General features: G+C 42.4%; 1 protein-coding gene across 1 annotated transcript in view; it reads left to right on the plus strand.

The window, feature by feature from the left end:
* Positions 1–2,885: 2,885 nt before the first annotated feature.
* LOC143924974 (cytoplasmic phosphatidylinositol transfer protein 1-like) overlaps positions 2,886–25,720 on the plus strand; it is a 131,616-nt gene continuing 108,781 nt past the window's right edge. Inside the window, exon 1 of the mRNA XM_077449531.1 lies at positions 2,886–3,377. The gene's annotated coding sequence lies outside the window, so the exon portion shown is untranslated. The remainder of the gene's footprint in view (positions 3,378–25,720) is intronic.

Here is a 25,720-nt window from a genome sequence, read left to right on the forward strand (position 1 = left end):
CCCCCTTTTTTTGTTGACAGCTCAGACAAGCTTTATACATTTTCAACTTTGAACAGATGTAAAGAAGAGAGGACTGCAGATAAATGGGTACAACTTATGTAGGATGATTTGTTTCATCTCTATCACCTGAGGCCAGTAACTTCAATGGGTACAGTATATTTTATGAATTACAACAACTTAAAGGCTTGCTAAGGCAGGGTGTGTATGCAATTTTGTGATTTTTTTCATTGATTCTTACTTATGCCTTTTCATGCACTCTAATTGAAGTCTATGGAGCAAAAATGTTCATTGTCATCCTAGAAAAAGCACTTTTACTTTTTTCAAGATACATGGAATTGAAATGCACAGGAGTGAAGGTGCCCCATAGAAAATAATGGTAAGGGCAACGCAGACAGTGGCTTAGTGATTAGCATTTCTGCCTTGCAGGACTAGGGTCCCCAGTCACAATCCCAAGTGGGGCAATACCAGCTTGGACTTTGCATGTTCTCCCTGTGCTTGCGAGTGTTTCATCCAGGTACTCCAGGTTCCTCCTACAGTCGAAAACTAGTGGTGGTCAACTTTCATGCTATTGGGGGACTCAAGTGTGGCCCCCAACATCACCAAAGGGCCATACGTAAAATGAGGTGAATATTCAGTCTTGGAGATAGCAGACACACAACATGAAATAGTCAGAGACTATGGGCATGATACAAGAGATGGTCAGAGACTGCAGACAGGGTGCAGGAGATGGTCAGAGGCTGTGGATATGATACAGGAGATGGTCAGAGACTGCAGACAGGGTGCAGGAGATGGTCAGAGGCTGTGGATATGATACAGGAGATGGTCAGAGATTGTGGATATGATAGTGGAGATGGTCAAAAAGTGCATACTCGATACAAGAGATGGTCAGGGACTGCGGACATGGCACAAGAGATGGTCAGAGACTGTGGACACAATACAAGAGATGGTCAGGGACTGCGGACATGGCACAAGAGATGGTCAGGGACTGCGGACACAATACAAGAGATTAGCAAAAACAGAAAGGTTGGGACTTTGAATGAAGCATGCAGCAGGAAAGCAACAAGGACACTATGTACTGGATAACAATGTATTTATTCCATGTAACAAAGTATATACTCATGGCACACATGCAAGTATAAAATTAATAATAACAATAAGTTCATATATTTACAAGTGAACAAGTAATACAAGAGATTTTCAGAGACTGTGGACATGATACAAGAGCTGGTCAGGGACTGCAGACATGATACAAGAGATGGACAGAGACTGCAGACATGATACAGAGATGGACAGAGACTGCAGACATGATACAGAGATGGGCAGAGACTGCAGACATGATACAGGAGAGGGTCAGAGACTGCAGACACGATACAAGAGATGGCCAGGGACTGCAAATATGATACAAAAGATGGTCAGAGTCGGTGGACATAATACAAGGGATGGTCAGAGACTGCAGACATGATACAAAAGATGGTTAGAGTCTGTGGACATAATATAGGGGATAGTCAGAGACTGTGAACATAAAATAAGGGATGGTCAGAGACTGTGGACGTGATACAGTGGATGGTCAGAGACTGAGAATATAATACAGGAGATGGTCAGAGACTGAGGACATAATACAGGAGATGGTCAGAGACTGAGGACATAATACAGGAGATGGTCAGAGACTGAGGACATAATACAGCAGATGGTCAGACTGAGGACATATTACAGGAGATAGTCAGTGACTGAGGATATAATACAGGAGATGGTCAGAGACTGAGGATGTAACATACATAATACAGGAGATAGTCAGAGACTGAGGACATAATAGACATAATACAGGAGATGGTCAGAGACTGAGAACATAATAGACATAATACAGGAGATGGTCAGAGACTGATGACATAATACAGGAGATGGTCAGAGACTGAGGACATAATACAGGAGATGGTCAGAGACTGAGGACATAATACAGGAGATGGTCAGAGACTGAGAACATAATACAGGAGATGGTCAGAGACTGAAGACATAATAGACATAATACAGGAGATGGTCAGAGACTGAGGACATAATACAGGAGATGGTCAGAGACTGAGGACATAATACAGGAGATGGTCAGAGACTGAGGACATAATACAGCAGATGGTCAGAGACTGAGGACATATTACAGGAGATAGTCAGTGACTGAGGATATAATACAGGAGATGGTCAGAGACTGAGGATGTAACATACATAATACAGGAGATAGTCAGAGACTGAGGACATAATAGACATAATACAGGAGATGGTCAGAGACTGAGGACATAACATAATACAGGAGATGGTCAGAGACTGTAGACATAATACTGGAAATGGTCAGAGACTGAGGACATAATAGACATAATACAGGAGATGGTCAGAGACTGAGGACATAATACAGGAGATGGTCAGAGACTGAGAACATAATACAGGAGATGGTCAGAGACTGAGGACATAATACAGGAGATGGTCAGAGACTGTGGACATAATACAGGGGGCTCCTTGGGGGGTAGGGACTGGTGTGAATGCACAGTATGTAAAGCGCTGAGTAATTTCTTGATACCTGTGATAAAATGTAGAAAAACTCTTACTGCATAAAATTGCACAAGTGTGAATGACGAGACCAAAGCCCCATTCAAAGTAAATCATGCATAGGTGTGAACGGCCGGAAAAAGTGAGACACAGACCAGCGCTCCCTACTTCACACTTTATTAGGCCGCCAACGCTGGCCCTTCTAAGATCATCATGGAGGGGGCCACACCCCCCCCCCCCCCCCCCCCCTTAATAGAAAGAAAAGGGACAGGCTCTTTTTTTGGAGAAGGAGGCTGATAGAGGGTTAAAAGTAGGTTGCGCACAGTAGCACACCCGGAGCGACAAATGGGGGGGAGTGTGAGAAAATTCTAATGAGCATGATGCTTGACACACCCTGACACAAGAATAGTGAGACACAGAGAGAGAGAGAAGAAGAAGAAGAGGCAACGTGGATGGAAGAAGTCAGCAAAGACTAGAAGAGCACACAAAGACCAATAAATCCGACACACCCACCCGGCCACAGAAGAAGACAAAAGACTGACGGATGCTGAAGTAAAGGAAATAAGCCGCCCCAAATTATAAAACAAAAAAAAACACAAAAAAATAACAAAAGAAGAACGCAGACAAGGGACCAGATTGCGCCCGTTCCCAGCATCACATCTTGCCTGTACAAACATTACAGCAGCTTCCAAGCAGCAGAGGAGGGGTGGGTGGTTGGATAACCCTGGCAACGCAATAAAGAAGTGGAAAGCCGGAGAGAGAGAGAGGAAAAAAAAGAAGGAAAGATACACCTCGCACATGTAACGGGAGGAGAGGACGGAGGACGAGAAGCAGCATCTTTGTAGGTAAGCCGTGCCGGGACCGTCACATCCCATGGAAGAGGCGTGCGGGCTCGGGGACCAAAACTTGGCTCCTGCAGTGTGGATTAAGCTTGTCGTAGACCGTTGTACGGAGAAAGGGCATTTCCTGGGCTCCCAGAACAATGGCACGACAAAAGCTGGGGTGGGAGAAGACTTCAAAGTGCCATGACTTACGGGGGAAAGTGCAGGAATGCACAGCAAGCCTAAGTGCAAAGTGCAAAAGCTATGCGCAAAGTGCAATAGTCCCTTGGAAAGAAATCCGATTGCCTTTTATCATAGGTTAAAAGAATCAGATGAGGTCTGATTGCTGATCTTTGCATGCAGTCATTGCAAAAATATAAAGTGCAAAAGCTATGTACAAAGTGCAATAGCCCCTTGGAAAGAATTCCGATTGCTTTTTATCATAGCTTAAAAGAATCGGATGAGGTCTGATTGCTGATCTTTGCATGCAGTCATTGCAAAAATATAAAGTGCACACCCTATGTGCAAAGTGAAATAGCCCCTTGGAATAAAATCCGATTGCCTTTTATTGCAGGTTAAAAGATCTGATGAGGTCTGATTGCTGATCTTTGCATGCAGTCATTGCAAAAATATAAAGTGCAAAAGCTATGTGCAAAGTGCAATAGCCCCTTTGAAAGAAATCCGATTTCCTTTTATTGCAGATTAAAAGATCGGATGAGGTCTGATTGCTGTTATTTGCATGCAGTCATTGCAAAAATATAAAGTGCAAACCCTATATGCAAAGTGCAATAGCCCCTTGGCAAGAAATCGGATTTTCTTTTATTGGAAGTTAAGAAATCAGATGAAGCTTGATTGGATGCTATAGATTGCTTTTCTTTGTATGCAGTCATTGTACTTACCTAATAAGTCTTCTCTAGTCAACAGGCATCATCCTGTCAGCTAAAACTGTCCCCATGATGGTCTCTGTATAGACCAGGATCCTCATTATTATAGAAATGGCTGTTGGCTCGCACATTGGGGAACCTGAAAAGATCTGGGGCTTTCTATTAGGCACTAGAAAAGATTAGTTGATAGAACAGTGTAAAGTGCTATGACTCCTAGGCAAAGTGCAGCAATGCACAGCAAGCAAATGTGCAAAGTGCAATAGCCCTTTAGTATTTATTCCTTTTTTTTGTATGTTAAAAGATCGGATGAGGTCTGATTGGAGGCTATGGATTGCTGTTTTTTACATGAAGTCATTGCACTTTGCATTGCTTTACCTAAAAAGCCTTGTCTGGTCACTAAGCATCATTCTGTGAAATAAAACTGTCCCCATAATGATCTCGGCCTCTGGATAAACCAGGATCATCATTATTATAAAAAATGGCTGTTGGCTCGCACATTGGGGAACCTGAAAAGATCTGGGACTTTCTATTAGGCACTAGAAAAGATTAGTTGATAGGACAGTCTAAAGTTCCATGACTCCTAGGCAAAGTACAGCAATTCACAGCAAGCAAACGTGCAAAGTGCAAATCCTATGTGTGAAGTGCAATAGCCCTTTAGTATATATTGCCTGTTTTGTAGGTTAAGAGATTGAATGAGGTCTGATTGGAGGCTGTGGATTGCTGTTCTTTGCATTGAGTCATTGCACTTTGCAATGATTTGCATTGCTTTACATAATAAGCCTTGTCTGGTCACCAAGCATCATCCTATGACTTAAAACCTATGATGGTCTCTGCCTCTGAATAGATCAGAATCAACATTATTATAGATATAGTAATCGGCTCACACATTGAGGAACCTGAAAAGATCTGGCGTTGTCCTTTAGGCACTAGAAAATTTTGTTTGATAGAACAATGTAAAGTGCCACGACTTTCAGGTAAAGTGCAGGAATACACAACAAGCAAAAGTGCAAAGGGAAAATCCTATGTGCATAGTGCACTAGTCCTTTAGTATTTATTGCCTTTTATTGTAGGTTAAGAGATCAGGCGAGGTCTGATTGGAGGCTATGGGTCGCTGTTCTTTGCATGCAGTCATTGCACTTTGTATTACTTTACCTAATAAGGCTTGTCTGGTCACCAAGCCTCATCCTATGACTTAAAACTCTTCCTATGATGGTCTCTGTCTCTGAATAGTTCAGGATCATCATTATTATAGATATAGTAATCGGCTCACACATTGATGAACCTGAAAAGATCCGGGGTTGTCCTTTAGGCACTAGAAAAGATTAGTTGATAGAACAGTGTAAAGTGCCATGACTTCCAGGTAAAGTGCAGGAATGCACAGCAAGCAAACATGCAAAGTGCAAATCCTATGTGCAAAGTGCAATAGTCCTTTAGTATTTATTGCCTTTTATTGTAGGTTAAGAGATCAGGTGGGATCTGATTGGAGGCTATGGATTGCTGTGCTTTGCATGCAGTGATTGCACTTTGCATTGCTTTAACTAATAAGCCTTGTCTGGTCACCAAGCATCACCTTCTAACTTAAAATTGTCCCCATGATGGTCTCTTCATGCCATTAATTCTAGATAAAGAACAGGAATACACAGCAAGCAAAAGTGCAGAGTGCAAACACATGTGCAAAGTGCAATGACCCCTTAGTAAGAAATAAGATTTCTTTTTATAGTAGGTTAAGAGAAAGGTTGAGGTCTGATAGGGGGTTATGGATTGGATGGATTTTATTTGCATGCAGTCATTGCAAACTGTAAATTGCAAATCCTGTATGCACAGTGCGGTGACCCCTTATCGAGAAATCATGTTTCCTCTCTTTTAATTAAATTGATAGTAGACATGTTTAGAGAATGGGTGAGGCCTGATTGGTGCCTTTGGATTGATGTTCATTCCATGCAGTCATTGCACTTTGCATTGCTTTTAATAAGTCTTGTCTGGTCACCAAGCATCACCTTATAACTAAAACTGTTCCCATGATGGTCTCAGCCCCTGGATAGACCTGGATCATCATTATAGAAATGGCTGTTGGCTCACGTATTTGAAGAACCTGGAAGATCTGGGGTTGTCCTTTAGGGCCGGTTCACACAGCGAGGCGAGGCGAGGCGACACGGCTCGCCTCGCCTCGCTCCCGCAAGTCGCCCCCGTTCTGTACTATGGAACCGTTCTGAGAGGAGCGACTCGAGTCGCTCCGACTCAGAAAAAAGGTTCCTGTACTACTTCGGGGCGACTTCGGGGGCGACTTGCATTGACTTCTATACAGAAGTCCTCTGCAAGTCGCCGCTGAGCTCCCCGCAGGTCGCGGCGAGGTAAGTCGGAGACGCCTCGCCGCGCCTCGCTGTGTGAACCGGCCCTTAGGCACTAGAAAATATTGTTTGATAGAACAGTGTAAAGTGCCTTGACTTCCAGGTAAAGTGCAGAAATGCACAGCAAGCAAACGTGGAAAGTGCAAATCCTATGTGCAAAGTACAATAGCCCTTTAGTATTCATTCATTTTTTTTGTAGGTTAAGAGATAAGGGTCTGACTGGAGGTTATGGATCGCTGTTCTTTGCATTGAAGTCATTGCACTTTGTATTACTTTACCTAAAAAGCCTTGTCTGGTCACCAAGCATCATCCTGTGACGTAAAACTGTCCCCGTAATGATCTCGGCCTCTGGATAAACCAGGATCATCATTATTATAGAAATGGCTGTTGGCTCACACATTGAGGAGCCTGAAAAGATCTGGGGCTGTCCTTTAGGCACTAGAACAGATGAATTGATAGAACAGTGTAAAGTACCATGACTTCCAGGCAGTGGCGTCGCTAGGGGGTGGCTTTCAGGGCCATAGCCCCGAATCTGGGGCCCATAGACCTGAGTCTCTGCAGGGATCCCCAAGGGGAGGGGGGCTCTCTGGGGACCCTGATGTAAGGGGGGCTCTCTGGGGACCCTGATGTAAGGGGGGCTCTCTAGGGACCCTGATGTAAGGGGGGGTCTCTGGGGACCATGATGTAAGGGGGGCTCTCTAGGGACCCTGATGTAAGGGGGGGGGTCTCTGAGGACCCTGATGTAAGGGGGGCTCTCTAGGGACCCTGATGTAAGGGGGGGGTCTCTGGGGACCATGATGTAAGGGGGGCTCTCTGGGGACCCTGATGTAAGTGGGGCTCTCTGGAGACCCTGATGTAAGTGGGGCTCTCTGGGGAGCCTGATGTAAGGGGGGCTCTCTAGGGACCCTGATGTAAGTGGGGCTCTCTGGAGACCCTGATGTAAGGGGGGCTCTCTAGGGACCCTGATGTAAGGGGGGCTCTCTAGGGACCCTGATGTAAGTGGGGCTCTCTGGGGACCCTGATGTAAGGGGGGCTCTCTAGGGACCCTGATGTAAGGGGGGCTCTCTAGGGACCCTGATGTAAGGGGGGGTCTCTGGGAACCATGATGTAAGGGGGGGGCTCTCTGGGGAGCCTGATGTAAGTGGGGGGGCTCTCTAGGGATATATATATATATATATATATATATATATATATATATATATATATATATATATATATATATACATATATACACGCACATACACACACACGCATATTATATACATGTGCATGCCCACCCAAGCGTATGACTTTCTCTACTACGCTGCTATGGGCTCTAGCCCCAGATCTTTTGTAGACCTAGCAACGCCCCTGCTTCCAGGTAAAGTGTAGAAATGCACAGCAAAGCAAAAGTACAAATTCTATGCGCAAAGTGCAATAGCCCTTTAGTATGTATTGCCTTTTTTCTGTAATTTAAGCGAAAAGATGAGATCTGATTGGAGCCTATGGATTGCTGTTCCTTGCATTCAGTCATTGCAATTTGCATTGCGTTACCTAATAAGCCTTGTCTGGTCATCAGGCATCACCTTGTAACTTAAAACTGTTCCCATAATGGTCTCACCTGCTGGATACACCTGGATCATTATTATAGAAATAGTTATTGGCTCGCAAATGAAGGGACCTAAAAGATCCGGGGTTGTCCTTTAAACACTAGAACATAATGTTTATTATTATTAATAATACTACTAATAATAGTAATATTAGAGGTAAAGTGCCATGACTTCCAGGTAAAGTGCAGGAATGTGCAGAAGGCAGAAATGCTAAGTACAAACCATATGTTCAAAGTGGAATAACGTCTTATTAAGAAATTGGTTTGCCCTTTATTGAGGGTTAAGAGACCAGGTGAAGTCCGATTCTATGCTGTGGATTGCTGTTCATTGCATGCTCTCATTGCAAAATGTAAAATGCAAATCCTGAGTGCACAGCGCAGTGACCTCTTAACAAAAAAATCATGTTTCCTTTCCTTTTCTTTAATCAATAAATTAATTGAAGGCAAATCCGTTAAGAGACTGGTGAAGTCTGATTGGTGCTATGGCTTACTGTGCTTTGCATGCCGACTTTGCACTTTCAATTGCTTTATCTAATAAACCATAGCTCCCAACTGTCCCTGATTTCGAGGGACTGTCCCTGATTTGGAGCAATGTCCCTATGTCCCTCATTCCCCCTCATTTGTCCTTCATTTTGGTCTGATCCATATAGTTTTATTTAAAATGCACCTTTTATCTTTCAAAAAGTGTTTCCCACTTTTCAAACCTTTCATCTGATTTCTAAATTGCGGCATTTGTAAATTTTAAAAGCCAGTATGAAGGAATAGTAGTGGTAAAAAAAAAGCAGTTGTGAGTTTAACCACTCTTTTTTTTTTTTTTTTGTAAAATTCTCCTTTAACGGGGAGTGGCAAGGGGTGTGTCCTGAATGAATGAGTGACCTGTATAGCGCTACCTATGCGAACTGAATCGCCTCAGGGCGCTTTTTACCGCCATCTGCAGTATAGCACAGTCCTTTACCCCGTTGGGTCCTGGCGCGCTTACAACCACATACACATACAACATACACATATGCCTGCATACTTTCGCTGATAGGTGTCCCTCATTCCCATCTCAAAAAGTTGGGAGGTATGGGTAAATTACAGGTCACCAAGCAACATTCTATCACCTAAAACGGTCCCAGTGATTGTCTCAACCTCTAGATCAGTGATTCTCAACTAGGGTTCCTCCAAAGGTTGCTAGGGGTTCCTTCAGCATTGGGCCATTTGTGCCTCTCGGATAAGTTCCCACCAACACCATTGATCTTTTTAGCTATCTATAAGGGGATAATTTTTCCCAATGATCACAAGTGTAAGGATCATTCTTCCCACTGACCATCACACGAATGTATCATGAGTTGTAGATCTCTAATTTTTAGCAGGGGTTCACCGAGACCGGAGAACTATTTCAAGGGTTCCTCTGTGTTGAAAAGGTTGAGAAAGGCTGCTCTAGATAGATCTAGACCATCTTAAGTATAGGAATTGGTGTTGTCTTAAACAGTGCAAAGTACAGTGACCCCTTAGCATAAAGCTTCCTTTTATTGTAGGTTAAGAGATGATGTAAAGGTAAAGTGCAGGAATACACAGCAAGCAAAAAGTACAAAGTGCAAATCCTATATGCAAAGTTTGTAGCCCTTTAGTATTTATTGCCTTTTATTGTTGGTTAAGCGATCGGATGAGATCTGATTGGATGCTATAGATTGCAGTACTCTGCATGCAGTCGTTTGCACTTTGCATTGTTGTACCTAAAAATCCTTCTATGGTTGCCAAGCATTATTTTGTCACCCAAAACTGTCCCCTTGATGGCCTCAGCCACTTGGTAGATCTGGACCATCAACACTATAGAAATGGTTGTTGGCTCACCTATTGAAGAACCTGATATGATTTGTGGTTTTCCTTTAGGCACTGGGAAATCTTGTTTGAAGAAAAAAAAAGTATAAAGTGCAATGACCTACCAGTAAAGTGTAGAAATACACAGCAAGCAAAAATGTAAAGTGCAAACCCCAATTGCTAAGTGCAGTGACCCCTTGAAAGAAATTGTGTTTCCTTTAAGCGAAGGAAGATCGGTTAGGACAGGGATGTCAAACTCAATTTCATTGTGGGCTGCATCAGCATTATTGTTGCCCTCAAATGGCCAGTTGTATCTGCCAGACTAGATGTCCACCCCCCCCCCCCCACCTGCCCCTACATCGGATGTCAAGAGCCCCCCCATCTTTAGAAGTCTCAAGAATCCCCCACACTCTCTTCAATCACAGTCTACCCCCCTTACCTTGTCCTGCTCCCAGGAAAAAGCTGCTGGGAATCGTAAAGTGCATGGTCTGGATGAGGACCAGAGGAGACCTTGAGTCTGCTGAATGCTGAGACCAGGAGCGGCAGAGATGAGGGGGCGCTCTGCCTGCACAGAGAGGTGCAGGATCTGCAGGAGGAGTTATGTCCTCCTCTCTGCTGCCGACTGCTGAGACGGGGGCAGAGATGAGCCTCTTTGTGGCTGCACAGGAAAGCGCAGGATCTGGTGGAGGAGTTCTGTCCTCCTCTCTGCTACTGACTGCTGAGACAAGGTGGGGGCAGAGATGAGGGGGTTGCTGCAGCTGCAGGAGAAGAGTGAGGGCCACATGAAATGGCCTGAAGCCTTGTTTTTAACACATGTGAATTAGGAGATTGAATGAAGCCTGGTTGGATGCCTTGCATGCAGTCATTGTACTTTGCATAAGCATTTTTTTCCGGTGACCAGGCATCATCCTGTCACCTAAAACTGTTCCAGTGAAGGTCTCGGCCTCTTGATAGACCTAGACCGTCTCTGTTATGCAAACAGTTGTCTCGCTCATTGTGGAACCAAAAAATTCTAGGCTTGTCCTCTAACCCAGCGGTCTCCAATATTTTCAAACAAAAGGCCAGTTTACGGTCCTTCAGACTTTAGGGTGGCCGGATTTTGGCCAGTAGGGGTAGAAAACGTCCCGGGCCCAGCATCAGTGAGAATAAACATGTTCTCATGGTTGGTGGTCAGCGGGACAAGGAGTAGTGCCCCACCATTGTTATCAGTGGAAGAAACAGTGCCCCATCATTGGTGTGAGTGGGAGAAATAGTGCCCCATCAATGGTGTCAGTGGGAGAAACAGTGCCTCATCATTGGTGTCAGTGGGAGAAATAGTGCCCCATCAATGGTGTCAGTGGGAGAAACAGTGCCTCATCATTGGTGTCAGTGGGAGAAATAGTGCCCCATCATTGGTGTCAGTGGGAGAAATAGTGCCCCAAGGGCTGAATAAAGGCTAGCAAAGGGCCCAATCCAACCCTTGGGCTGCAGTTTGTAGGCCCCTGCTCTAACCACTAGAAAACTTTTATAGGAATGTCCATTTTATCTCTTTAGGAGAATATCTTATTTGGCAGCTAGCATTGGAGACTTTTTTTTATGTCTGTGTTTTGCTGCTGGTGATGGCTGTAGATGTCTGTTGATGTATCTTGGGCTCATGAGGTATGGATGGTGCAGCTGGTTCTGTGGGGACAAGAGGCGTGTTTCCCTAAAAATATTGACATTAAAAGTTGGTTCTCTTTCCCGTCTCAGAAAGTTGTGAGATATGAAGCAAGCCATAATTAGATACATAATAATTTGTGGTCTCCTGAGACAGCGTTCTGCAAGATGAATTTCGTTACACCCTCCTCAGTACCAAATGTAGCTGGTAATTACTTATAAAATGTGGACAGCTGTGCTTGGGGAACTCATAGCCCCGTGGCCTGCTGGGACTTACAGTTTTGCAGAAATTGGGAAACTAAAATTTGTCAACGTCTACTGTATGTAAAGCAGAGGCAAAAGTAGATTTTCAAGAGTTTTTAATCAACTGGATAAATATTGATTGGTCAGAGGAACTATGCACTTCAACGTCAGAACATTAGGGGTTGTAAACGGTGAAGGGGAGCGAAAAAAAAAAAAAAGTTAGACCTTCAATCGGAGTTAACAGGATCTGCTTAAAAAGCCAACACGTTTGAGGGGTTCTGATGCCCTGCATCAGGGCTTTAAAATATTGAACCCTTGAAAGACTTGGACAACAGCAGGTAAGTATCTCAAGAGGGCAATTTAGACCTCATGGATACGGGCAGTTTGGATCGTCATCGGCAAATCCCTGTATCCATCTGTCCTTTAACAGTCTTAAAAATGTGGCAGCTGGGTCCTGTACAAAGCAGTATTCACGTTTAGGGCTGTATGCATTCAGGGACTTAAAATTAGAAATGATTCCCCTTAACTCATATAGCCCTAAATGCGAGTAAGTCTAGGTACAACGTACAGCCACCACGGTTTTCAGTCTGTCATAAATGGGTCTGAACAGTGCATAAAGCCTTATTGAAAAGCAAAAATATGTTCTGTTTGGTGGTTTAGTCCAGGGGTCTCCGAAATTTCTAAACAAAGGTCCAGTTGTTCTTTAGACATTATGGGGGCTGGACTTTGGCCAGTTGTAGTAGAAAATGACCCAGAATCCAAACAAGTTGACAATGTTCAGGCTTGATGGTTAGTGGGAGTAGAAAAAAGTGCATAGTATCTGTGGTCAATAGGAGGAGGAACAGTGTCCCACTATTGGTGTCAGTGGGAGGAGTAGTGTCCCACTATTGGTGTCAGTGGGAGGAGTAGTGCCCCATCTTTGGTGTCAGTAGGAGGAGTAGTGCCCCATCTTTGGTGTCAGTGGGAGGAGTAGTGCCCCATCTTTGGTGTCAGTGGGAGGAGTAGTGCCCCATCTTTGGTGTCAGTGGGAGGAATGGTACCTCATATTAGTGGCAAGAACAGTTTCTCAAGGGCTGGATAAATGAGAGCAAAGGGCAACATCCAGCCCGAAGGCCGTAGTTCGATGGTCACTGGTGTAGTGTCAGAGCTTCAGTTATTAGATTTGTTTAATTTATGTACATTTCTGTAATTTACAGTAAACTAAACTCAGGTTCAGAATTTCGCTGGTCGGCCAAAAAAATAAAATTACCAAATGTATGACCGAGCCCAAAACTGACCAAAATAAATTTTCTAATGCTTATTAACAGCACCCACTTAAATATACAACATTGTTCAAAGACTCTGCAGTACTTCATCAGGGTTTCAGAATGTTGAACAGAGAAAGATCCAGACAACAGGAAGGAAGTATGTAGACAATTTGCGGTGGAGCAGAAGTGTATTCTACTTGTTGACTTAGCTGGTTTCATAATGTCAGCACCTTCATTATAAGCGTCGATTAAAATTCTGTACAATGCAATAAAGCAGTGGTCTTCAAACTGTGGCCCAGAGGCCGAATATGGCCATTTGCTTGGCTTTATCTGACCCTTAGGACACAATTCCTCCCACTGACACTAAATATGTGATACTAGTCCTCCCACTGACACCAATGATGGGGATCTACTCCCATTGACACCAGTAATGAGGCACTATTCCACCCACTGAAACCAGTAATGAGGCACTATTCCACCCACTGACACCAGTAATGAGGCACCATTCCTCCCACTGACACCAGTAATGAGGCACTATTTCTCCCACTGACACAAACGATAGAGCACTATTCCACCATTCACGCCAATGTTAGGGTACTATTCCTTCCACTGACACCAAAGATGTGGTACTATTCCCCCACTGAGACCAATGATGGGGCACTATTCCTACCACTAATGTTATTGATGAGGAACTATTTCTCTGCTGACACAAATGATGAGGCATTATTCCCCCCCTGACACAAATGATGGGGCACCACTGACACCAATGATGAAGAACTATTCCTCCACCGATACCAAAGATGGGACTTTATTCTTCCCACTGACACTATCAATGGGGCACAATTTTTTTCACTGATACCCTTTTTTACTCCCACAGGCCACAGTCCACCCCCCTGAGGTCTAAAGAGCAGTAATCAGACCTATTGTTTAGAAAGTTTGGAGACCCCTGCAATAAACTAAATTCAGACCCCTGCAATAAACTAAAATCATGGTCAAAAATTTGGAGGTTCACAAAAATAAAAAATATGGCCAAACCAAAACCAATGAAAAGAAGTTTGCTCGTCTTTATTTATCAGTATCTACTTAAAAATCCAACACTTTTCAGGGCTTCATCAAGGCTTCAGAATGCTGGACAGGGAAAGATTCAGACACCAGGAGGTAAGGTATCTCAAGCAGACAATTTATGGCAGAGCAGAAATTTGTTTTATTTGTTTGTTTTGCTGGTTTCTTTTAGTGTCAGTTTTATCAAAGATAAGCTTCATTTATGTTTCTGTACTTTACAGTAAACTAAACTCAGGATCAAAAGAAACTAGCTAATCTCCATTAAAATTATTAGTGTAAAAATCCAACACATTTCCAGGACTCCGTAGCACTTCATCAGGGTTTCGAAATGTTGGACAGAGAAAAGATTCAGACAACAGGAGGTAGGTATCTCAAGTGGATAACTTGTAGTGAAGCATAAATCTGTTCTTCTTGTTAGTTTACTATATAACAGTGGTCTCCAAGCTGAGGCCCAGGGGCCAGAAGCGGCCCTTGGCTTGCCTTTATCCGACCCTTGGAGTAATTTTTCCCCATTTATATGAAGAACTGTTCCTCCCACTTATACAGGGAACTATTCTCACTACTGAAACCAAGGACTGTCCATAATTACTATTACTTACACCAACAAAACAAGGAACTGATCCTCCAACTGACACCAACAATGGGTCATAATTACAGCCACTGACACCAACAATGGGGCATTATTCCATTCACTATTCCATCCATTGACACCAATAATGGGGTACTATTCCTCCCACTGACACCAACAATTGGGAATAATTCATCCCACTGACACCAATGATGAGGTATTGTTTTCTCCCACACTAGGACATTTTCTACTCCCATTGACCACAGTCAAGGCCCCCTGAAGCCTAAAGTACAGTAAACTTGTCCTTTGTTTGGAAAGTTTGGAGAATCCTGGTTTATAAGCTTAAAGTGTCAATCAGCACTGTCCAAACTGAGGGACAGGGATCCTGCAGCCTCATAGGACAATCAGAGGAGAATGAAAACTCCTCCTACAAGCTTTAACCAGGCACTGATAGAAGTCACAAGACTGCTATATACTGCTGATGAGAAAAGCTATTTAGCAGTTTATATTTACTAAAATAATTGGATTTCCATGTTCTGTGTACTGTGGGAGATCAGATATAGTGAATGCAGGGTCCCGGGTTTAGTAATACTTTAATTCGTTTCTTTTGACTTTTCCAAGCTTATAATATATGAATTTTTAGGCTAGGTTCACACTATTGCGAATCCGCGGCGTTTTCCCGCATCGCATACCTCCCGCCGGCAGTTCACACTGCCCTATGCGGACGGCTGGGGGTGTCAATGTTATGTTAATGACACCCCCAGATCCGTCGGCATATCGCAGTGCGATCTGCCGACTCGCACAGGAATCGGATCGCATGGTGTGAACCCCCATGCGATCCGATTCCGTTGCGGACCCAAAAAAGGGTCCTGTGCGAGTTTGCTGCGGGACAGCTGCGAGTTCAGCCATACTATCTGTATGGCTGAACTCGCAGTGCTACGGAGATCGGATGTGATTTGCTGTGCGAATCACATCCGGATCTCCCCCCGCAGCAGTGTGAACCCAGCCTTAAACACGAATTTACTCTTTTTTTTTAAAATATGTCGTTTTGCGTTTTGAGTGTATTGGAGGTTTGTCTTGTGTTTTAGTTTTCATTTTGTGAACAAGACAGAGGGAATGATTTACTTGCAGCTGTGAGCATCAAACCACTTGTACATGTGCTTTACATCCAGTACACCTATGGGAAACAACAGATGCTGCTTGTAGGATTTTAACCACTTCAATATCGGGCATTTTCACCCCCTTCATGCCCAGTGCGGTCATGTGATGTTGCACCCAAACAAAATTGACGTCTTTTTTTTCCCCACAAATAGAGCTTTCTTTTGGTGGTATTTGATCACCCCTGTGGTTTTTATTTTTTGCGCTATAAACAAAAAAGACTGACAAATTTGAAAAAAACACAATATTTTTACATTTTTGCTATAATAAATGTCCCAATTTAAAAAAACAAACAAAAAAAAAACACATATTTCTTATTCAGTTTAGGTCGATATGTATTCTTCTACATATTTTTGGTAAAACAAAATTGCAATAAGCGTATATTGATTGGTTTTTGCAAAAGTTATAGCGTCTACAAAATAGGGGATAGATTTATGGTATTTTTTTTTTTTTTTTTTTACTAGTAATGGCGGTGATCAGCGATTTTTGGCAGGACTGCGATATTGTGGCAGACAGATCGGACAATTTTGACACTATTTTGGGACCATTCACATTTATACAGCAAACAGTGCTATAAAAATGCACTGATTACTGTATAAATGTCACTAGCAGGGAAAGGGTTAACACTAGGGGCGATCAAGGGGTTAAATGTGTTACCTAGGAAGTGATTCTAACTGTTCGGGGAGGGGACTGACTGGGGGAGGTGACTGATCGGTGTTCCTCTGTACAGGGAACACACGATCGGTCTCCTCTTCCCTGACAGATAGATCCACGTCCCTGCTCTGTGACTGGCAATTGCGGGACCCTGGCATACATCGCGGCCACCAGGCACGCGCATTGGCCCCTTAGAGATGCAGAGGGCACGCGCCCCCCTAGCGGCCTGGAAGCTGAGGACGTCATATGACGGATGAGAGAGCCACCCTGCGGCCGTCATTTGACTATATGCGGTATGGGAAGAGTTTAAAGACAGACTACAAGGATTATAAGGACTATCCATGAAAACACAGTAGAAAACGGCAAGCAGGTGTTGTGTTGGGGGGCCGGAAAGCTCTCTTAGGCCTGATTCACACCTAGGCATTTTTAGTGCTTTTTACATTTTGCAGATTTGCACTACAGAACGTGTTCCATAGGAAACCATGTTAAATGGACTGTAGTGCAAATCTGCAAAATGCAAAAATTACTAAAAATGCCTAGGTGTGACTCGGGCCTTAGAGAACAGGCCATTAAATCTCTTCCTTTGTTGGCTTAGAATGGTAACATTTTATTGGATTTCTAGAACATAAGCCTGAAGAAAAAAAATCCACTCCGACCTATGTACATAGCGACGGGTCAAGAAGCAGGCGCTTGTTTGATGGTGATGACACGCGGCGATCAGTTACATTGTAACTCTTGTGTGATTAAATGTGTATCCATGTGTAATGTGTGTGTTTAAGTGACATCAGAGCGGGAGACGGCGTCTTATCACGGCAATCTGCCTGCGTCTACTCATCGTCTCACTCCGATCTCCTCCAATTTATAGGAGCTGTAGATTGTGATTTTCAGATTCGAAAATAAATGATGATGACAGATTGGTAGATGAAATGTAAAAAAAAAAAAAAAATCCTTTAAAATGGAGAGCAATTAAAAAAAAAAAAAAAATCTGCCACTTCTTGGAATAAATTAGTTTTAACTGCCACTGGAATCTCAGCACTGATCCAAACACGGGGTGGATATTGGTGATAACGGGGTAGGTAGTGCACCTTTCATGGAATTTTGGAGGCTGCCACTGGACAGAAATTTAAACCTTACTACTTAATATGACCCTAAAATATAATAAAATGTATTTATAATAATATTTATAATATTATATATTATAAATATACAGTATATTATATATATATATATATATTATATATATATATATATATATATATATATATATATATATATATAATGCAATATAATATATATATATAATATATATATATATATATATATATATATATATATACATACATATATACAGTGCCTTGCGAAAGTATTCGGCCCCCTTGAACTTTTCAACCTTTTGCCACATTTCAGGCTTCAAACATAAAGATATAACATTTTAATTTTTTGTGAAGAATCACCAACAAGTGGGACACAATTGTGAAGTGGAACGAAATCTATTGGATATTTTAAACTTTTTAGCAAATAAAAAACTGAAAAGTGGTGCGTGCAAAATTATTCAGCCCCTTTACTTTCAGTGCAGCAAACTCACTCCAGAAGTTCAGCGAGGATCTCTGAATGATCCAATGTTGTCCTAAATGACTGATGGTGATAAATAGAATCCACCTGTGTGTAATCAAGTCTCTGTATAAATGCACCTGCTCTGTGATAGTCTCAGTGTTCTGTTGAAAGCGCAGAGAGCATCATGAAGACCAAGGAACACACCAGGCAGGTCCGTAATACTGTTGTGGAGAAGTTTAAAGCCGGATTTGGATACAAAAAAAAAATTCCCAAGCTTTAAACATCCCAAGGAGCACTGTGCAAGCGATCATTTTGAAATGGAAGGAGTATCAGACCACTGCAAATCTACCAAGACCTGGCCGTCCCTCTAAACTTTCAGCTCAGACAAGAAGAAGACTGATCAGAGATGCAGCCAAGAGGCCCATGATCACTCTGGATGAACTGCAGAGAACTACAGCTGAGGTGGGAGAGTCTGTCCATAGGACAACAATCAGTCGTACACTGCACAAATCTGGCCTTTATGGAAGAGTGGCAAGAAGAAAGCCATTTCTCAAAGATATCCATAAAAAGTCTCGTCTAAAGTTTGCCACAAGCCACCTGGGAGACACACCAAACATGTGGAAGAAGGTGCTCTGGTCAGATGAAACCAAAATCCAACTTTTTGCCCACAATGCAAAACGATATGTTTGGCGTAAAAGCAACACAGCTCATCACCCTCAACACACCATCCCCACTGTCACACATGGTGGTGGCAGCATCATGGTTTGGGCCTGCTTTTCTTCAGCAGGGACAGGGAAGATGGTTAAAATTGAGGGGAAGATGGATGTAGCCAAATACAGGACCATTCTGGATGAAAACCTGTTGGAGTCTGCAAAAGACCTGAAACTGGGACGGAGATTTATCTTCCAACAAGACAATGATCCCAAACATACAGCAAAATCTACAAAGGAATGGTTCACAAATAAACGTATCCAGGTGTTAGAATGGCCAAGTCAAAGTCCAGACCTGAATCCAATCGAGAATCTGTGGAAAGAGCTGAAAACTGCTGTTCACAAACGCTCTCCATCCAACCTCACTGAGCTCGAGCTGTTTTGCAAGGAAGAATGGGCAAGAATTTCAGTCTCTCGATGTGCAAAACTGATAGAGACATACCCCAAGCGACTTGCAGCTGTAATCGCAGCAAAAGGTGGCTCTACAAAGTATTAACGCAAGGGGGCCAAATAATTTTGCACGCCCCACTTTTCATTTTTTTATTAGTTAAAAAAGTTTCAAAAATCCAATAGATTTCGTTCCACTTCACAATTGTGTCCCACTTGTTGGTGATTCTTCACAAAAAATAAAAATGTTATATCTTTATGTTTGAAGCCTGAAATGTGGCAAAAGGTTGAAAAGTTCAAGGGGGCCGAATACTTACGCAATGCACTGTATATATATATACATACATACATACATACATACAGAATATATATTATAAATATATATTTATAATAATATTTATAAAATAATGCTAATCTTAAACCTAAAACCTAAACTCCTCAAACCCAACCCCTTAAAACCTATCCCACTAAAAACTTAGTTTAACCCTTAACCCTTATTTTATCTTGAACTCAAGATAGGTTTAAGATTAGGATTATTTTATAAATATTATTATAAATATATACTTATAATATATATTCTGTATATATATCGACATATATATATATGTGTGTGTGTGTGCGCGCGCGCGCGCGTGTGTGTGTATGTATATATACATATATACATACAGAATATATATCTGTATGTCTGCATTTCATTGCATCTCACTACAGCACACCTCTAGGCTGCATTGCAGTGTGAATAGGACACCAAGAGAACAATTGGATTCTGTGTGTCCATTGGTTTTAATCTGCAATAAAACGCTGATAGGCCGCACATAGTGTGAGCCCTTAAAGTTGAAGAAAAGCCTAACTATACCTTTTATTTAAAATGTTCCCTCCCCCCTCCTCCTCCTACCTATAATGCCTAATCTGTGTAAAAAAATAAATAAATATGTGAGTACTTACCTATCTTTAGTCTGTTCTGGTCACATGATCCCGCAGCTCCAGCTTCCCTATGTCGGTAAGCGGCTGCTGCATGGGAGAGGAGGGAGCACTGACACTGGCTGGGCCGGGTGATGCCACGGCTGTCACTGTCACGCGCTCTCTTATACAAAGCTTCGGGATCAGGAGACTGGCTGTAAAATTCAGGTACACTGCTTGCATGAAAAAATACATTTAATGATTTATTTACCGCTTGCCAGCCATGTAAAGCATGTATATGCAACGGAAGAAAAGTGGGCTTCAATGCCCAGCCGCCACACATACCTATGAGGTTTGTGTGTTGAAAGCACGCTCAGTCCCATCGCGCGGATCGAGCTGTCACCGACAGAACTTCTAATCAAGAGCCAATCACAGCAGCCACATACAGAACCACGCCACCTACTGGGGAGGTAGCAAATATAGAACTGCATTCATTTGTCTTTTCTATCTGCCTGGAGTTCAGCTTTCAATGAAGGTGCTGTAAATAATTGGAGACATTTTTGAGCAAAAAAAAAAGAATAGAGTTATTATAAATAGGTGGAAACTTTGTACACAATAGACCTTGCCGGGTTATTTAGACCTCAGCTGAACTGCGGAAAAATGAGACCAGAAATAACCTACGCAGCTTTTTAGATTGAGACGGGAATGTGGAAATTGATCTTTTCCATTAAATTTCAATCTGACCTTTTATGAAATGTCTACAGAATCTCCAACCTAAAAGTTTCATCCCCGGAGAATAAAAACACACAGGCACACATCAAGGCATGCAGGAATGTATTAACAAATAAAAAAAAAAAAAACATAAAATAAATGTATTTAAAAAAAATGAATATAATATAAAAAAAAACCTGCGCATAATTATAATATATATAATTATAATACCGGTAATTCAAATACAGTAAGACCTTGGATTGCGAACATATTTCCTTCTGGAAACATGCTTGTAATCCAAAACACTTGTTTATCAAAGCAAATTTCCCCATAAGAAATAATGAAAATGCAGATGATTCGTTCCTCAACTATTTATCCAAAAATCCTTCTGTTTATAGTCCATATATTATTATTATTATTATTTTTTTTTTTTATGTCATAATGTAGAGTATAAGATTTCCTATAATTTGAGCCCAGTCTTGCCACAAAGAGTTAATCCAGCTCTGAGCAATCCTCTATTATTGGTCAGTGAGATAAATCTTGTCAAATAGAGAAAAACTTTGTCAAATCCTCCCCCTTGCTGTGAGTGACAGGTGATTTACATATCTCGTGCACATAGCCTAAGAAACATGCATTATTTTTTCATTCCCACCCCCACTCCTTTCTTCTTCTGCTCTGCAAGGATTGGCTGTTCCCCACCTCAGCATGATTTTGCATTCTGAAGTCATGTGGGGACTTTTCTGGGTTTTGACTGGATATTAGTGTTTATAGCAGAAGTTCAGTGTAAGAAATACACAGGAGAAAATGCATGTTGATAAGGGGAGTGTAGAGGTGGGCGGGGAGTCTACTGACATCACGACTCCACCCACTGAGCCCTGGAAAACAGACCCACCCACAGAATCTACAGTTTTTCAGGTCTCATAGCAGACAGAGGGGAGACATTTGACAAATAAGTATACATGAAGGAGGCATTTATATCCTTCTAGATAACCAATATTGCAGTAGTTTAGAAAGGAGGAGAGTGGGTTTACATCCACTTTAAATGTAATCATATTGCTACACTAAGCCCTTATACACACGGTCGGACATTCCGACGGAAAATGTCCGATCAGACCCCCTGTTGTCGGATATTCCGACCGACAAAGTTTTAGAGCTGGGCTATAAAATTTTCCGACAGCATGATCCGATCGGACTTGGTTCGATCATTTGTAGATAATTCCGATCGGACATGCTCAGATCAAATTCCTAGACCAAAGCTATTGGCTACTAGCCTGAATGTAGTCCCATTGTAACTAAATTACGTCATCACGTTACGAACGATCGGATTTTCCGACAACTTTGTCAGACCGTGTGTATGCAACACCAGTTTCGGACAAAATCCATCGGACAAAATCCGATGGATTTGGTTGTTGGAATGTCCGACCGTGTGTACAAGGGCGCTTAGAGGCGCCTCTCTTTTATACTCAGTTGTGACATGATGCTACTTGTATATCAAGACATCGCTTGTATATCAAGTCAAAATTTATTAAAAAACTTTGCTTGTCTTGTTCTCAAACCAAATTACTCTCAAACCAAGCTTTTACTGTACCTGTAGCTTCAGATGCTTTAGTGTACTGACATTAATCAAAATTGAAGCCGCGCTCACGGTGCCCTGCCCTCACCCAATCAAAGAAAGGCACAGTTTTTGTACAAAACAGAACGTTGATGGTGAAAAGTTTAGCATTGCAGCAGACAACATTATTGCACCAGTACTTTTATTGAGCACCGGCACTTTAAGAGAGATTAATTTGTGCACAAAAAATACTTTTTGGACTATTTATGTTTTCACTATGTTTTTGTTATATTAATAAGACCCCTTTCACACTGGGGCACTTTGCAGGCGCTACAGCTCTAAAAATAGTGCCTGCTAAGCGCCCTGAAAGAGCCTCTCCTGTCTCTCCATTGTGAAAGTCAGAGGGCTCTCACACTGGAGCGGTGCGCTGGCAGGACGGTAATAAAAGTCCTGCTAGCAGCATCTTTGGAGAGGTGAAGGAGCGGTGTGTATTCTGCTCCTCAACCCCTCCTGCCCATTGAAATCAATGGGGCAGCGCGTCTATACCGCCGGCAAAGGGCTTTGCGGGTGGTTTGTAACGCTTTTTCGGTCGCTAGTGGGGATTTAAAGCACCCCGCTAGCCGCCTAATACTCCCGCAAATATAATGGTAAAGCGCCGCTAAAAATAGTGGCGCTTTACCGCCGACGACCCAGTGTGAAAGGGGCCTTATTGTTTTAGCTGATTCTGAAAAGTATTTTTTAAATGCAAGTACCTGATTTGGACTTGGTTTGCAAATTCTTGTTGGCCCCCCTCTATTGCAGCACACAGTGTAGGATAGGAGGGAGCAGATATCCCCGGCTTCCGGGACATCCCTGGTTTTAGGGGAAAAAAGTCCCCAATTTCAACCCAGTTAAAAGAATGTGTCCCCAATTTTTTTAAAGCTTTAAAGTGTTTCTAAACACAGTAATATGAAAATAGTTCACCCCCCCCCCCCCCACAGTGCCCACAGCTCATAAATCATCTTTGTTACATTAAAATATTGCTACTATATATCTTTTTGGATGATCGGTATACCATGGTTACATGATAAACTGCACAGTGCTGAGAGTTCAGGAAGGAGGAGGTTTTCACTTCAGCCTGTATACAGGCCTACATGTGTGATGTCAATATCGTGTGACCTGGCTTGCTCTGATCAACAAGTTACTGTTCTCTCCAGCATAAAAGAGACAACTGAGCGTGTGCAGGTCGGCATCTCTGCCTGTGTTAGCTGGCTTTCCCCAGATAGACATTGCGGGGGGGGGGGGGATCTGTGCATACAGGATCAAACAGCCTTTTTACACAAGTTCCACAGTGAGTATAACAAGCATGCTATGCTGCATATACAGACTGATTTAACTGTTGGGGGGTTAGTAACACTTTAATAAAGGCCTCCCTGGTCTGGGAGACTGTGGGGTAATCCATCTTAACTAGTTTTCTGTGATTGGCCTGGAGAAGGACTGGGGAGGGGAGGGGTGTGTCTGCCCCTGACCATGCCTTCTAACTGTCCCTGATTTGGAGAAATGTCCCTCTGTCCCTCTTTCCTCCTTATTTGTCCCTCGTTTTGGTCTGATCTATATAGATGTATATAAAATGCACTTTTTATCTATCTTAAAGTGTTTCCCAGTGCTAAACCTTTCATCTGATTTCTAAATTGCTGCATTTGTCAATTCCAAAAGCCAATATAAAGGAATAGTAGTGGTAAAAAAAAGCACTTGTGGGTTTAACCAATCTTGTTTTTTTTTGTACAATTCTCCTTTAAGGGGGCGTGTCAAGGGGTGTGCCCTATGCCTGCATACTTTTGCTGATAGGTGTCACTCATTCCCATCTCAAAAAGTTGGGAGGTATGCCTGCCCGTGTCTGGAGTTATTGATGATGTCACATGCCGATATTACGTGGCCTTCCCATTCCCTCCTCTATGTGCTTTTGCTAATCATATGTTATGTCACATGTTCTTCCTGTGTAAACTTGTTGAGGACGACATCCGTTAAGAGGGGGCAGTGTAGGCAGGTGTAGGTTTCCCTCCTTCCAGTAGGTGGCACTGTGTCATTATTACAGATGGAGTGGCAACTGTTAGGGAAATGTGCCTTTATGGACATTGCATTGAGGACTTTGTTGTAGTAAGGTAAGAATATGTATCATATGCTGCCTTGCCCTTGCTTGTGACAGTCACCTGCAGTGCACTCCTAGACCTGTGCTCTTGACCAGGAGCAAACTAGGCTCAGATGTTATTAAACCACACCCCTTTTAAGCCCCTCCCACTGTTAGCACAATTTGGCCACACCCAATACAATGCTACCATTATCCCCACCCTCTGCTCCTTTCTCCACCTCCAATAAAAGTAGTCATGGTCAGTACGGTGTCCGCAAATCTGATCACCTTAGTTTAGGAGAGGGAGGGGCAATACTTAATTCCATACAGCTGAGGCATGCATATGTGCTAACCTAGACGTTGATGGGAGGAGAACGCTAAGAGCCCACCCATCTCTTTCACTGTCCAATCACTGGCTGGGGGGGAGGTGACCAATTTTTTTTGTATATCTGCAGTAGGGAAAAGTGAGGCCCCCGACCTGGCTGTGCTGTTTGGCAGGGCTTTGTAATTCACAAAACTGGCTGAACAGAAAAACTTTTGCGGGTAAAGCAGCTCCCATAGAAGTGTATATATCTGAGTCCAGCTTATTTTGTGTGTTATAGCCCTTGTTGTGTAAAAACAGAAGGATTCTGGGCTGTCACCTCCCAGGAGGTATTGTCACAACACACGGCCACTGATTTATGAAATAATATTATTATGAGCTAAGCAGGCTTCCTGTTCTGTAATATTATTGATAATAATAATATTGGTCACCTATCCAAAAAGGGAGGGAGGGAGGGAAAAGGATCTATTTTAGTGGCTCACAATCATGGCTATATGTACCCTGATTACTAATAATGAATGAATTGATAATTAATTCATTATTTAATTAAATTAATAAAAAAAAAAAACGTGTTTAACTCCTTCACATCTGCAAATTGTGGATTCATGGTCTAAAGTAGAGTTCCCCATGCTGAGAGATGAGTGGGGTACACGATATAAGAAAAAACGTTTGTGCGATCTTCCTCTTCGTTTCACAGGAAGTCACAGGAAGTCAAAACCAAGGAAGGAAATAATGTCCAAAAATCCTCATATGAAAAAGGCTTGTTTTGTTTCAAATTACTTTTTATTTATTTTTAAAACATACATTGTATTAACATTTATACAATATTCAACATTCAAGAACTCATTCCCATACAAAAAAAAAAAAAAAAAACCCCAAAAAATAAAAAAATTATAAAGATAAAGCAAGAAATCCTTCCCCTCTTCTCTCCCTA

The sequence above is a fragment of the Lithobates pipiens genome, unplaced genomic scaffold (assembly GCF_037356315.1).
Source record: "Lithobates pipiens isolate NorthernLeopardFrog02 unplaced genomic scaffold, aLitPip1_a1.2 Scaffold_22, whole genome shotgun sequence".
Classification (NCBI taxonomy): Eukaryota; Metazoa; Chordata; class Amphibia; order Anura; family Ranidae; genus Lithobates; species Lithobates pipiens.